Source organism: Phyllobates terribilis, unplaced genomic scaffold, assembly GCF_046119375.1.
Source record: "Phyllobates terribilis strain yellow unplaced genomic scaffold, ASM4611937v1 Scaffold_8__6_contigs__length_399053987, whole genome shotgun sequence".
NCBI lineage: Eukaryota > Metazoa > Chordata > Amphibia > Anura > Dendrobatidae > Phyllobates > Phyllobates terribilis.
This window is the reverse complement of record NW_027362768.1, coordinates 345366950-345380083: the sequence shown is the minus strand read 5'-3', so window position 1 is coordinate 345380083 and position 13134 is coordinate 345366950. Positions and strand designations below refer to the sequence as shown.

The 13134-nt window shown below is 45.2% G+C and overlaps 10 non-coding genes across 10 annotated transcripts; all 10 read right to left on the bottom strand.

Annotated features, from left to right (window-relative positions):
• Positions 1–611: 611 nt before the first annotated feature.
• On the bottom strand, positions 612–802 carry LOC141159386 (U2 spliceosomal RNA). The gene has a single exon (XR_012249393.1). It is a non-coding gene; the product is annotated as a U2 spliceosomal RNA (small nuclear RNA).
• A 1115-nt stretch (positions 803–1917) lies between these two features.
• LOC141159374 (U2 spliceosomal RNA) lies at positions 1918–2108 on the bottom strand. The gene has a single exon (XR_012249382.1). It is a non-coding gene; the product is annotated as a U2 spliceosomal RNA (small nuclear RNA).
• Positions 2109–3223: 1115 nt separating this feature from the next.
• LOC141159363 (U2 spliceosomal RNA) lies at positions 3224–3414 on the bottom strand. Its single transcript, XR_012249371.1, has one exon. It is a non-coding gene; the product is annotated as a U2 spliceosomal RNA (small nuclear RNA).
• Positions 3415–4529: 1115 nt separating this feature from the next.
• On the bottom strand, positions 4530–4720 carry LOC141159352 (U2 spliceosomal RNA). Its single transcript, XR_012249360.1, has one exon. It is a non-coding gene; the product is annotated as a U2 spliceosomal RNA (small nuclear RNA).
• Positions 4721–5835: 1115 nt separating this feature from the next.
• On the bottom strand, positions 5836–6026 carry LOC141159922 (U2 spliceosomal RNA). The gene has a single exon (XR_012249914.1). It is a non-coding gene; the product is annotated as a U2 spliceosomal RNA (small nuclear RNA).
• Positions 6027–7147: 1121 nt separating this feature from the next.
• On the bottom strand, positions 7148–7338 carry LOC141159340 (U2 spliceosomal RNA). The gene has a single exon (XR_012249349.1). It is a non-coding gene; the product is annotated as a U2 spliceosomal RNA (small nuclear RNA).
• Positions 7339–8453: 1115 nt separating this feature from the next.
• Positions 8454–8644, bottom strand: LOC141159329 (U2 spliceosomal RNA). Its single transcript, XR_012249336.1, has one exon. It is a non-coding gene; the product is annotated as a U2 spliceosomal RNA (small nuclear RNA).
• A 1115-nt stretch (positions 8645–9759) lies between these two features.
• On the bottom strand, positions 9760–9950 carry LOC141159316 (U2 spliceosomal RNA). Its single transcript, XR_012249324.1, has one exon. It is a non-coding gene; the product is annotated as a U2 spliceosomal RNA (small nuclear RNA).
• Positions 9951–11065: 1115 nt separating this feature from the next.
• On the bottom strand, positions 11066–11256 carry LOC141159920 (U2 spliceosomal RNA). Its single transcript, XR_012249913.1, has one exon. It is a non-coding gene; the product is annotated as a U2 spliceosomal RNA (small nuclear RNA).
• A 1115-nt stretch (positions 11257–12371) lies between these two features.
• On the bottom strand, positions 12372–12562 carry LOC141159305 (U2 spliceosomal RNA). The gene has a single exon (XR_012249313.1). It is a non-coding gene; the product is annotated as a U2 spliceosomal RNA (small nuclear RNA).
• Positions 12563–13134: the final 572 nt, after the last annotated feature.

Here is a 13134-nt window from a genome sequence, read left to right as displayed (position 1 = left end):
CATAAGCAACAGTTTAAAAGAATGCCACAGACTAATCAACCAAACTTTTTGGGTTGGTTTCTCTTTTATAGTCTGCAGGCATTAAATGAAAGAAGTCAGTGTTCCAGCAGAGGGAGACAACATTTCAGAAAAGGCATTGTAGCAAACCAAAAAAGAAATTTTAAGCGCAGCAGAGTAACCAGCTCACATACCTGTTAGCTCAGGTGAGTTTAAAAGGCTGCTGTTGATAACAAGGGCATTTGCTAAATAGATGGTGTGTGTGCAACAATATAATGAAAGGTCAATTATATTGTGCAGCTTATCTCACCACCTGTAGTTATTTAGGTGAAAGCTCCAAAATGCTTGCCTAATATGTCTGTTTATCCAAAAGGAAGTATAGAGGGAGAGCTAGATAGATAGCATTGCATTACATTACATGGCAATGCAATGCACAGTTGCTGAAGTTGATCCAAAATGAGCTTGTCATCTGGCTTCTGCAACATTTAACATGAAAAATCCAATGAGGAGAAGAAAAGCAAAGCCAAAGAGTCCATCCCAAAATCCGACAAACAAGCCAAATGAACAAAAAGCATTGAATTCAATTCTTTCTGATTTTAGAAACTGCATTAAAGAAGGGGTGCACCGGTCCTGGAGATACTGCAATACCAGGTCAATGCGTGGAGTGGACAGAGCAAGCTCTTTTTCCATCTCCCTGTTCTAAAAATCCATTTAATATATGGTCCCCAGATAGGGGACGTATCAGATATTAAACTGATAAGAACAGATACTACACTTGATCTTAGCCAAAAGGCCGAGAAGCGATAACCAGAATTGGTTTCCGACTACGGTGCCACCCAAGGATTCTGAAAAGTCCATTTGTGGAGATGGCCACCTGGACTCCCGTTAAGAAGACATGCTGTCAACCTCTAGATCCCTCACATGCCTGCACTTTTCGGCTTGCTGCTGCTGCAATCCACGCGTTTTAGATCTGCATAACTCCACCTCTTTTAGCACAGTACCCTCAACCCCCGGCTGTTCCCACCCGCCTCAACACCGTTGGAAGGGAGGAGAACCAATTAAGGCGGGGGGGGGGTGGAACGAGCAGCTGTCTACCCTTAGCAGGAGGGTTGCTGATTAATTACCTCTCCTGCTGCTGCTGCTGCTGGCTGTCCAGCAGCAGACTGAAGGTGGCTGCTGCTGTGCGCAGGTATATAAAGGCTCAGAGCCTATTATGACACGCGCAGCCAGCGTTCCATTGCCACATTCCGTCTACTGCAGGCGGGATACCTGGATGGCTGAATGTCACTGAGAAGCTCACAGAGACCGCCATAAGCAACAGTTTAAAAGAATGCCACAGACTAATCAACCAAACTTTTTGGGTTGGTTTCTCTTTTATAGTCTGCAGGCATTAAATGAAAGAAGTCAGTGTTCCAGCAGAGGGAGACAACGTTTCAGAAAAGGCATTGTAGCAAACCAAAAAAGAAATTTTAAGCGCAGCAGAGTAACCAGCTCACATACCTGTTAGCTCAGGTGAGTTTAAAAGGCTGCTGTTGATAACAAGGGCATTTGCTAAATAGATGGTGTGTGTGCAACAATATACTGAAAGGTCAATTATATTGTGCAGCTTATCTCACCACCTGTAGTTATTTAGGTGAAAGCTCCAAAATGCTTGCCTAATATGTCTGTTTATCCAAAAGGAAGTATAGAGGGAGAGCTAGATAGATAGCATTGCATTACATTACATGGCAATGCAATGCACAGTTGCTGAAGTTGAACCAAAATGAGCTTGTCATCTGGCTTCTGCAACTTTTAACATGAAAAATCCAATGAGGAGAAGAAAATCAAAGCCAAAGAGTCCATCCCAAAATCCGACAAACAAGCCAAATGAACAAAAAGCATTGAATTCAATTCTTTCTGATTTTAGAAACTGCATTAAAGAAGGGGTGCACCGGTCCTGGAGATACTGCAATACCAGGTCAATGCGTGGAGTGGACAGAGCAAGCTCTTTTTCCATCTCCCTGTTCTAAAAATCCATTTAATATATGGTCCCCAGATAGGGGACGTATCAGATATTAAACTGATAAGAACAGATACTACACTTGATCTTAGCCAAAAGGCCGAGAAGCGATAACCAGAATTGGTTTCCGACTACGGTGCCACCCAAGGATTCTGAAAAGTCCATTTGTGGAGATGGCCACCTGGACTCCCGTTAAGAAGACATGCTGTCAACCTCTAGATCCCTCACATGCCTGCACTTTTCGGCTTGCTGCTGCTGCAATCCACGCGTTTTAGATCTGCATAACTCCACCTCTTTTAGCACAGTACCCTCAACCCCCGGCTGTTCCCACCCGCCTCAACACCGTTGGAAGGGAGGAGAACCAATTAAGGCGGGGGGGGGGTGGAACGAGCAGCTGTCTACCCTTAGCAGGAGGGTTGCTGATTAATTACCTCTCCTGCTGCTGCTGCTGCTGGCTGTCCAGCAGCAGACTGAAGGTGGCTGCTGCTGTGCGCAGGTATATAAAGGCTCAGAGCCTATTATGACACGCGCAGCCAGCGTTCCATTGCCACATTCCGTCTACTGCAGGCGGGATACCTGGATGGCTGAATGTCACTGAGAAGCTCACAGAGACCGCCATAAGCAACAGTTTAAAAGAATGCCACAGACTAATCAACCAAACTTTTTGGGTTGGTTTCTCTTTTATAGTCTGCAGGCATTAAATGAAAGAAGTCAGTGTTCCAGCAGAGGGAGACAACATTTCAGAAAAGGCATTGTAGCAAACCAAAAAAGAAATTTTAAGCGCAGCAGAGTAACCAGCTCACATACCTGTTAGCTCAGGTGAGTTTAAAAGGCTGCTGTTGATAACAAGGGCATTTGCTAAATAGATGGTGTGTGTGCAACAATATAATGAAAGGTCAATTATATTGTGCAGCTTATCTCACCACCTGTAGTTATTTAGGTGAAAGCTCCAAAATGCTTGCCTAATATGTCTGTTTATCCAAAAGGAAGTATAGAGGGAGAGCTAGATAGATAGCATTGCATTACATTACATGGCAATGCAATGCACAGTTGCTGAAGTTGATCCAAAATGAGCTTGTCATCTGGCTTCTGCAACATTTAACATGAAAAATCCAATGAGGAGAAGAAAAGCAAAGCCAAAGAGTCCATCCCAAAATCCGACAAACAAGCCAAATGAACAAAAAGCATTGAATTCAATTCTTTCTGATTTTAGAAACTGCATTAAAGAAGGGGTGCACCGGTCCTGGAGATACTGCAATACCAGGTCAATGCGTGGAGTGGACAGAGCAAGCTCTTTTTCCATCTCCCTGTTCTAAAAATCCATTTAATATATGGTCCCCAGATAGGGGACGTATCAGATATTAAACTGATAAGAACAGATACTACACTTGATCTTAGCCAAAAGGCCGAGAAGCGATAACCAGAATTGGTTTCCGACTACGGTGCCACCCAAGGATTCTGAAAAGTCCATTTGTGGAGATGGCCACCTGGACTCCCGTTAAGAAGACATGCTGTCAACCTCTAGATCCCTCACATGCCTGCACTTTTCGGCTTGCTGCTGCTGCAATCCACGCGTTTTAGATCTGCATAACTCCACCTCTTTTAGCACAGTACCCTCAACCCCCGGCTGTTCCCACCCGCCTCAACACCGTTGGAAGGGAGGAGAACCAATTAAGGCGGGGGGGGGGTGGAACGAGCAGCTGTCTACCCTTAGCAGGAGGGTTGCTGATTAATTACCTCTCCTGCTGCTGCTGCTGCTGGCTGTCCAGCAGCAGACTGAAGGTGGCTGCTGCTGTGCGCAGGTATATAAAGGCTCAGAGCCTATTATGACACGCGCAGCCAGCGTTCCATTGCCACATTCCGTCTACTGCAGGCGGGATACCTGGATGGCTGAATGTCACTGAGAAGCTCACAGAGACCGCCATAAGCAACAGTTTAAAAGAATGCCACAGACTAATCAACCAAACTTTTTGGGTTGGTTTCTCTTTTATAGTCTGCAGGCATTAAATGAAAGAAGTCAGTGTTCCAGCAGAGGGAGACAACGTTTCAGAAAAGGCATTGTAGCAAACCAAAAAAGAAATTTTAAGCGCAGCAGAGTAACCAGCTCACATACCTGTTAGCTCAGGTGAGTTTAAAAGGCTGCTGTTGATAACAAGGGCATTTGCTAAATAGATGGTGTGTGTGCAACAATATACTGAAAGGTCAATTATATTGTGCAGCTTATCTCACCACCTGTAGTTATTTAGGTGAAAGCTCCAAAATGCTTGCCTAATATGTCTGTTTATCCAAAAGGAAGTATAGAGGGAGAGCTAGATAGATAGCATTGCATTACATTACATGGCAATGCAATGCACAGTTGCTGAAGTTGAACCAAAATGAGCTTGTCATCTGGCTTCTGCAACTTTTAACATGAAAAATCCAATGAGGAGAAGAAAATCAAAGCCAAAGAGTCCATCCCAAAATCCGACAAACAAGCCAAATGAACAAAAAGCATTGAATTCAATTCTTTCTGATTTTAGAAACTGCATTAAAGAAGGGGTGCACCGGTCCTGGAGATACTGCAATACCAGGTCAATGCGTGGAGTGGACAGAGCAAGCTCTTTTTCCATCTCCCTGTTCTAAAAATCCATTTAATATATGGTCCCCAGATAGGGGACGTATCAGATATTAAACTGATAAGAACAGATACTACACTTGATCTTAGCCAAAAGGCCGAGAAGCGATAACCAGAATTGGTTTCCGACTACGGTGCCACCCAAGGATTCTGAAAAGTCCATTTGTGGAGATGGCCACCTGGACTCCCGTTAAGAAGACATGCTGTCAACCTCTAGATCCCTCACATGCCTGCACTTTTCGGCTTGCTGCTGCTGCAATCCACGCGTCTTAGATCTGCATAACTCCACCTCTTTTAGCACAGTACCCTCAACCCCCGGCTGTTCCCACCCGCCTCAACACCGTTGGAAGGGAGGAGAACCAATTAAGGCGGGGGGGGGGTGGAACGAGCAGCTGTCTACCCTTAGCAGGAGGGTTGCTGATTAATTACCTCTCCTGCTGCTGCTGCTGCTGGCTGTCCAGCAGCAGACTGAAGGTGGCTGCTGCTGTGCGCAGGTATATAAAGGCTCAGAGCCTATTATGACACGCGCAGCCAGCGTTCCATTGCCACATTCCGTCTACTGCAGGCGGGATACCTGGATGGCTGAATGTCACTGAGAAGCTCACAGAGACCGCCATAAGCAACAGTTTAAAAGAATGCCACAGACTAATCAACCAAACTTTTTGGGTTGGTTTCTCTTTTATAGTCTGCAGGCATTAAATGAAAGAAGTCAGTGTTCCAGCAGAGGGAGACAACGTTTCAGAAAAGGCATTGTAGCAAACCAAAAAAGAAATTTTAAGCGCAGCAGAGTAACCAGCTCACATACCTGTTAGCTCAGGTGAGTTTAAAAGGCTGCTGTTGATAACAAGGGCATTTGCTAAATAGATGGTGTGTGTGCAACAATATACTGAAAGGTCAATTATATTGTGCAGCTTATCTCACCACCTGTAGTTATTTAGGTGAAAGCTCCAAAATGCTTGCCTAATATGTCTGTTTATCCAAAAGGAAGTATAGAGGGAGAGCTAGATAGATAGCATTGCATTACATTACATGGCAATGCAATGCACAGTTGCTGAAGTTGAACCAAAATGAGCTTGTCATCTGGCTTCTGCAACTTTTAACATGAAAAATCCAATGAGGAGAAGAAAAGCAAAGCCAAAGAGTCCATCCCAAAATCCGACAAACAAGCCAAATGAACAAAAAGCATTGAATTCAATTCTTTCTGATTTTAGAAACTGCATTAAAGAAGGGGTGCACCGGTCCTGGAGATACTGCAATAACAGGTCAATGCGTGGAGTGGACAGAGCAAGCTCTTTTTCCATCTCCCTGTTCTAAAAATCCATTTAATATATGGTCCCCAGATAGGGGACGTATCAGATATTAAACTGATAAGAACAGATACTACACTTGATCTTAGCCAAAAGGCCGAGAAGCGATAACCAGAATTGGTTTCCGACTACGGTGCCACCCAAGGATTCTGAAAAGTCCATTTGTGGAGATGGCCACCTGGACTCCCGTTAAGAAGACATGCTGTCAACCTCTAGATCCCTCACATGCCTGCACTTTTCGGCTTGCTGCTGCTGCAATCCACGCGTTTTAGATCTGCATAACTCCACCTCTTTTAGCACAGTACCCTCAACCCCCGGCTGTTCCCACCCGCCTCAACACCGTTGGAAGGGAGGAGAACCAATTAAGGCGGGGGGGGTGGGGGGGTGGAACGAGCAGCTGTCTACCCTTAGCAGGAGGGTTGCTGATTAATTACCTCTCCTGCTGCTGCTGCTGCTGGCTGTCCAGCAGCAGACTGAAGGTGGCTGCTGCTGTGCGCAGGTATATAAAGGCTCAGAGCCTATTATGACACGCGCAGCCAGCGTTCCATTGCCACATTCCGTCTACTGCAGGCGGGATACCTGGATGGCTGAATGTCACTGAGAAGCTCACAGAGACCGCCATAAGCAACAGTTTAAAAGAATGCCACAGACTAATCAACCAAACTTTTTGGGTTGGTTTCTCTTTTATAGTCTGCAGGCATTAAATGAAAGAAGTCAGTGTTCCAGCAGAGGGAGACAACGTTTCAGAAAAGGCATTGTAGCAAACCAAAAAAGAAATTTTAAGCGCAGCAGAGTAACCAGCTCACATACCTGTTAGCTCAGGTGAGTTTAAAAGGCTGCTGTTGATAACAAGGGCATTTGCTAAATAGATGGTGTGTGTGCAACAATATACTGAAAGGTCAATTATATTGTGCAGCTTATTTCACCACCTGTAGTTATTTAGGTGAAAGCTCCAAAATGCTTGCCTAATATGTCTGTTTATCCAAAAGGAAGTATAGAGGGAGAGCTAGATAGATAGCATTGCATTACATTACATGGCAATGCAATGCACAGTTGCTGAAGTTGAACCAAAATGAGCTTGTCATCTGGCTTCTGCAACTTTTAACATGAAAAATCCAATGAGGAGAAGAAAAGCAAAGCCAAAGAGTCCATCCCAAAATCCGACAAACAAGCCAAATGAGCAAAAAGCATTGAATTCAATTCTTTCTGATTTTAGAAACTGCATTAAAGAAGGGGTGCACCGGTCCTGGAGATACTGCAATACCAGGTCAATGCGTGGAGTGGACAGAGCAAGCTCTTTTTCCATCTCCCTGTTCTAAAAATCCATTTAATATATGGTCCCCAGATAGGGGACGTATCAGATATTAAACTGATAAGAACAGATACTACACTTGATCTTAGCCAAAAGGCCGAGAAGCGATAACCAGAATTGGTTTCCGACTACGGTGCCACCCAAGGATTCTGAAAAGTCCATTTGTGGAGATGGCCACCTGGACTCCCGTTAAGAAGACATGCTGTCAACCTCTAGATCCCTCACATGCCTGCACTTTTCGGCTTGCTGCTGCTGCAATCCACGCGTTTTAGATCTGCATAACTCCACCTCTTTTAGCACAGTACCCTCAACCCCCGGCTGTTCCCACCCGCCTCAACACCGTTGGAAGGGAGGAGAACCAATTAAGGCGGGGGGGGGGTGGAACGAGCAGCTGTCTACCCTTAGCAGGAGGGTTGCTGATTAATTACCTCTCCTGCTGCTGCTGCTGCTGGCTGTCCAGCAGCAGACTGAAGGTGGCTGCTGCTGTGCGCAGGTATATAAAGGCTCAGAGCCTATTATGACACGCGCAGCCAGCGTTCCATTGCCACATTCCGTCTACTGCAGGCGGGATACCTGGATGGCTGAATGTCACTGAGAAGCTCACAGAGACCGCCATAAGCAACAGTTTAAAAGAATGCCACAGACTAATCAACCAAACTTTTTGGGTTGGTTTCTCTTTTATAGTCTGCAGGCATTAAATGAAAGAAGTCAGTGTTCCAGCAGAGGGAGACAACATTTCAGAAAAGGCATTGTAGCAAACCAAAAAAGAAATTTTAAGCGCAGCAGAGTAACCAGCTCACATACCTGTTAGCTCAGGTGAGTTTAAAAGGCTGCTGTTGATAACAAGGGCATTTGCTAAATAGATGGTGTGTGTGCAACAATATAATGAAAGGTCAATTATATTGTGCAGCTTATCTCACCACCTGTAGTTATTTAGGTGAAAGCTCCAAAATGCTTGCCTAATATGTCTGTTTATCCAAAAGGAAGTATAGAGGGAGAGCTAGATAGATAGCATTGCATTACATTACATGGCAATGCAATGCACAGTTGCTGAAGTTGATCCAAAATGAGCTTGTCATCTGGCTTCTGCAACTTTTAACATGAAAAATCCAATGAGGAGAAGAAAAGCAAAGCCAAAGAGTCCATCCCAAAATCCGACAAACAAGCCAAATGAACAAAAAGCATTGAATTCAATTCTTTCTGATTTTAGAAACTGCATTAAAGAAGGGGTGCACCGGTCCTGGAGATACTGCAATACCAGGTCAATGCGTGGAGTGGACAGAGCAAGCTCTTTTTCCATCTCCCTGTTCTAAAAATCCATTTAATATATGGTCCCCAGATAGGGGACGTATCAGATATTAAACTGATAAGAACAGATACTACACTTGATCTTAGCCAAAAGGCCGAGAAGCGATAACCAGAATTGGTTTCCGACTACGGTGCCACCCAAGGATTCTGAAAAGTCCATTTGTGGAGATGGCCACCTGGACTCCCGTTAAGAAGACATGCTGTCAACCTCTAGATCCCTCACATGCCTGCACTTTTCGGCTTGCTGCTGCTGCAATCCACGCGTTTTAGATCTGCATAACTCCACCTCTTTTAGCACAGTACCCTCAACCCCCGGCTGTTCCCACCCGCCTCAACACCGTTGGAAGGGAGGAGAACCAATTAAGGCGGGGGGGGGGTGGAACGAGCAGCTGTCTACCCTTAGCAGGAGGGTTGCTGATTAATTACCTCTCCTGCTGCTGCTGCTGCTGGCTGTCCAGCAGCAGACTGAAGGTGGCTGCTGCTGTGCGCAGGTATATAAAGGCTCAGAGCCTATTATGACACGCGCAGCCAGCGTTCCATTGCCACATTCCGTCTACTGCAGGCGGGATACCTGGATGGCTGAATGTCACTGAGAAGCTCACAGAGACCGCCATAAGCAACAGTTTAAAAGAATGCCACAGACTAATCAACCAAACTTTTTGGGTTGGTTTCTCTTTTATAGTCTGCAGGCATTAAATGAAAGAAGTCAGTGTTCCAGCAGAGGGAGACAACGTTTCAGAAAAGGCATTGTAGCAAACCAAAAAAGAAATTTTAAGCGCAGCAGAGTAACCAGCTCACATACCTGTTAGCTCAGGTGAGTTTAAAAGGCTGCTGTTGATAACAAGGGCATTTGCTAAATAGATGGTGTGTGTGCAACAATATACTGAAAGGTCAATTATATTGTGCAGCTTATCTCACCACCTGTAGTTATTTAGGTGAAAGCTCCAAAATGCTTGCCTAATATGTCTGTTTATCCAAAAGGAAGTATAGAGGGAGAGCTAGATAGATAGCATTGCATTACATTACATGGCAATGCAATGCACAGTTGCTGAAGTTGAACCAAAATGAGCTTGTCATCTGGCTTCTGCAACTTTTAACATGAAAAATCCAATGAGGAGAAGAAAATCAAAGCCAAAGAGTCCATCCCAAAATCCGACAAACAAGCCAAATGAACAAAAAGCATTGAATTCAATTCTTTCTGATTTTAGAAACTGCATTAAAGAAGGGGTGCACCGGTCCTGGAGATACTGCAATACCAGGTCAATGCGTGGAGTGGACAGAGCAAGCTCTTTTTCCATCTCCCTGTTCTAAAAATCCATTTAATATATGGTCCCCAGATAGGGGACGTATCAGATATTAAACTGATAAGAACAGATACTACACTTGATCTTAGCCAAAAGGCCGAGAAGCGATAACCAGAATTGGTTTCCGACTACGGTGCCACCCAAGGATTCTGAAAAGTCCATTTGTGGAGATGGCCACCTGGACTCCCGTTAAGAAGACATGCTGTCAACCTCTAGATCCCTCACATGCCTGCACTTTTCGGCTTGCTGCTGCTGCAATCCACGCGTCTTAGATCTGCATAACTCCACCTCTTTTAGCACAGTACCCTCAACCCCCGGCTGTTCCCACCCGCCTCAACACCGTTGGAAGGGAGGAGAACCAATTAAGGCGGGGGGGGGGTGGAACGAGCAGCTGTCTACCCTTAGCAGGAGGGTTGCTGATTAATTACCTCTCCTGCTGCTGCTGCTGCTGGCTGTCCAGCAGCAGACTGAAGGTGGCTGCTGCTGTGCGCAGGTATATAAAGGCTCAGAGCCTATTATGACACGCGCAGCCAGCGTTCCATTGCCACATTCCGTCTACTGCAGGCGGGATACCTGGATGGCTGAATGTCACTGAGAAGCTCACAGAGACCGCCATAAGCAACAGTTTAAAAGAATGCCACAGACTAATCAACCAAACTTTTTGGGTTGGTTTCTCTTTTATAGTCTGCAGGCATTAAATGAAAGAAGTCAGTGTTCCAGCAGAGGGAGACAACGTTTCAGAAAAGGCATTGTAGCAAACCAAAAAAGAAATTTTAAGCGCAGCAGAGTAACCAGCTCACATACCTGTTAGCTCAGGTGAGTTTAAAAGGCTGCTGTTGATAACAAGGGCATTTGCTAAATAGATGGTGTGTGTGCAACAATATAATGAAAGGTCAATTATATTGTGCAGCTTATCTCACCACCTGTAGTTATTTAGGTGAAAGCTCCAAAATGCTTGCCTAATATGTCTGTTTATCCAAAAGGAAGTATAGAGGGAGAGCTAGATAGATAGCATTGCATTACATTACATGGCAATGCAATGCACAGTTGCTGAAGTTGATCCAAAATGAGCTTGTCATCTGGCTTCTGCAACTTTTAACATGAAAAATCCAATGAGGAGAAGAAAAGCAAAGCCAAAGAGTCCATCCCAAAATCCGACAAACAAGCCAAATGAACAAAAAGCATTGAATTCAATTCTTTCTGATTTTAGAAACTGCATTAAAGAAGGGGTGCACCGGTCCTGGAGATACTGCAATAACAGGTCAATGCGTGGAGTGGACAGAGCAAGCTCTTTTTCCATCTCCCTGTTCTAAAAATCCATTTAATATATGGTCCCCAGATAGGGGACGTATCAGATATTAAACTGATAAGAACAGATACTACACTTGATCTTAGCCAAAAGGCCGAGAAGCGATAACCAGAATTGGTTTCCGACTACGGTGCCACCCAAGGATTCTGAAAAGTCCATTTGTGGAGATGGCCACCTGGACTCCCGTTAAGAAGACATGCTGTCAACCTCTAGATCCCTCACATGCCTGCACTTTTCGGCTTGCTGCTGCTGCAATCCACGCGTTTTAGATCTGCATAACTCCACCTCTTTTAGCACAGTACCCTCAACCCCCGGCTGTTCCCACCCGCCTCAACACCGTTGGAAGGGAGGAGAACCAATTAAGGCGGGGGGGGGGTGGAACGAGCAGCTGTCTACCCTTAGCAGGAGGGTTGCTGATTAATTACCTCTCCTGCTGCTGCTGCTGCTGGCTGTCCAGCAGCAGACTGAAGGTGGCTGCTGCTGTGCGCAGGTATATAAAGGCTCAGAGCCTATTATGACACGCGCAGCCAGCGTTCCATTGCCACATTCCGTCTACTGCAGGCGGGATACCTGGATGGCTGAATGTCACTGAGAAGCTCACAGAGACCGCCATAAGCAACAGTTTAAAAGAATGCCACAGACTAATCAACCAAACTTTTTGGGTTGGTTTCTCTTTTATAGTCTGCAGGCATTAAATGAAAGAAGTCAGTGTTCCAGCAGAGGGAGACAACGTTTCAGAAAAGGCATTGTAGCAAACCAAAAAAGAAATTTTAAGCGCAGCAGAGTAACCAGCTCACATACCTGTTAGCTCAGGTGAGTTTAAAAGGCTGCTGTTGATAACAAGGGCATTTGCTAAATAGATGGTGTGTGTGCAACAATATACTGAAAGGTCAATTATATTGTGCAGCTTATCTCACCACCTGTAGTTATTTAGGTGAAAGCTCCAAAATGCTTGCCTAATATGTCTGTTTATCCAAAAGGAAGTATAGAGGGAGAGCTAGATAGATAGCATTGCATTACATTACATGGCAATGCAATGCACAGTTGCTGAAGTTGAACCAAAATGAGCTTGTCATCTGGCTTCTGCAACTTTTAACATGAAAAATCCAATGAGGAGAAGAAAAGCAAAGCCAAAGAGTCCATCCCAAAATCCGACAAACAAGCCAAATGAACAAAAAGCATTGAATTCAATTCTTTCTGATTTTAGAAACTGCATTAAAGAAGGGGTGCACCGGTCCTGGAGATACTGCAATACCAGGTCAATGCGTGGAGTGGACAGAGCAAGCTCTTTTTCCATCTCCCTGTTCTAAAAATCCATTTAATATATGGTCCCCAGATAGGGGACGTATCAGATATTAAACTGATAAGAACAGATACTACACTTGATCTTAGCCAAAAGGCCGAGAAGCGATAACCAGAATTGGTTTCCGACTACGGTGCCACCCAAGGATTCTGAAAAGTCCATTTGTGGAGATGGCCACCTGGACTCCCGTTAAGAAGACATGCTGTCAACCTCTAGATCCCTCACATGCCTGCACTTTTCGGCTTGCTGCTGCTGCAATCCACGCGTTTTAGATCTGCATAACTCCACCTCTTTTAGCACAGTACCCTCAACCCCCGGCTGTTCCCACCCGCCTCAACACCGTTGGAAGGGAGGAGAACCAATTAAGGCGGGGGGGGGGGGTGGAACGAGCAGCTGTCTACCCTTAGCAGGAGGGTTGCTGATTAATTACCTCTCCTGCTGCTGCTGCTGCTGGCTGTCCAGCAGCAGACTGAAGGTGGCTGCTGCTGTGCGCAGGTATATAAAGGCTCAGAGCCTATTATGACACGCGCAGCCAGCGTTCCATTGCCACATTCCGTCTACTGCAGGCGGGATACCTGGATGGCTGAATGTCACTGAGAAGCTCACAGAGACCGCCATAAGCAACAGTTTAAAAGAATGCCACAGACTAATCAACCAAACTTTTTGGGTTGGTTTCTCTTT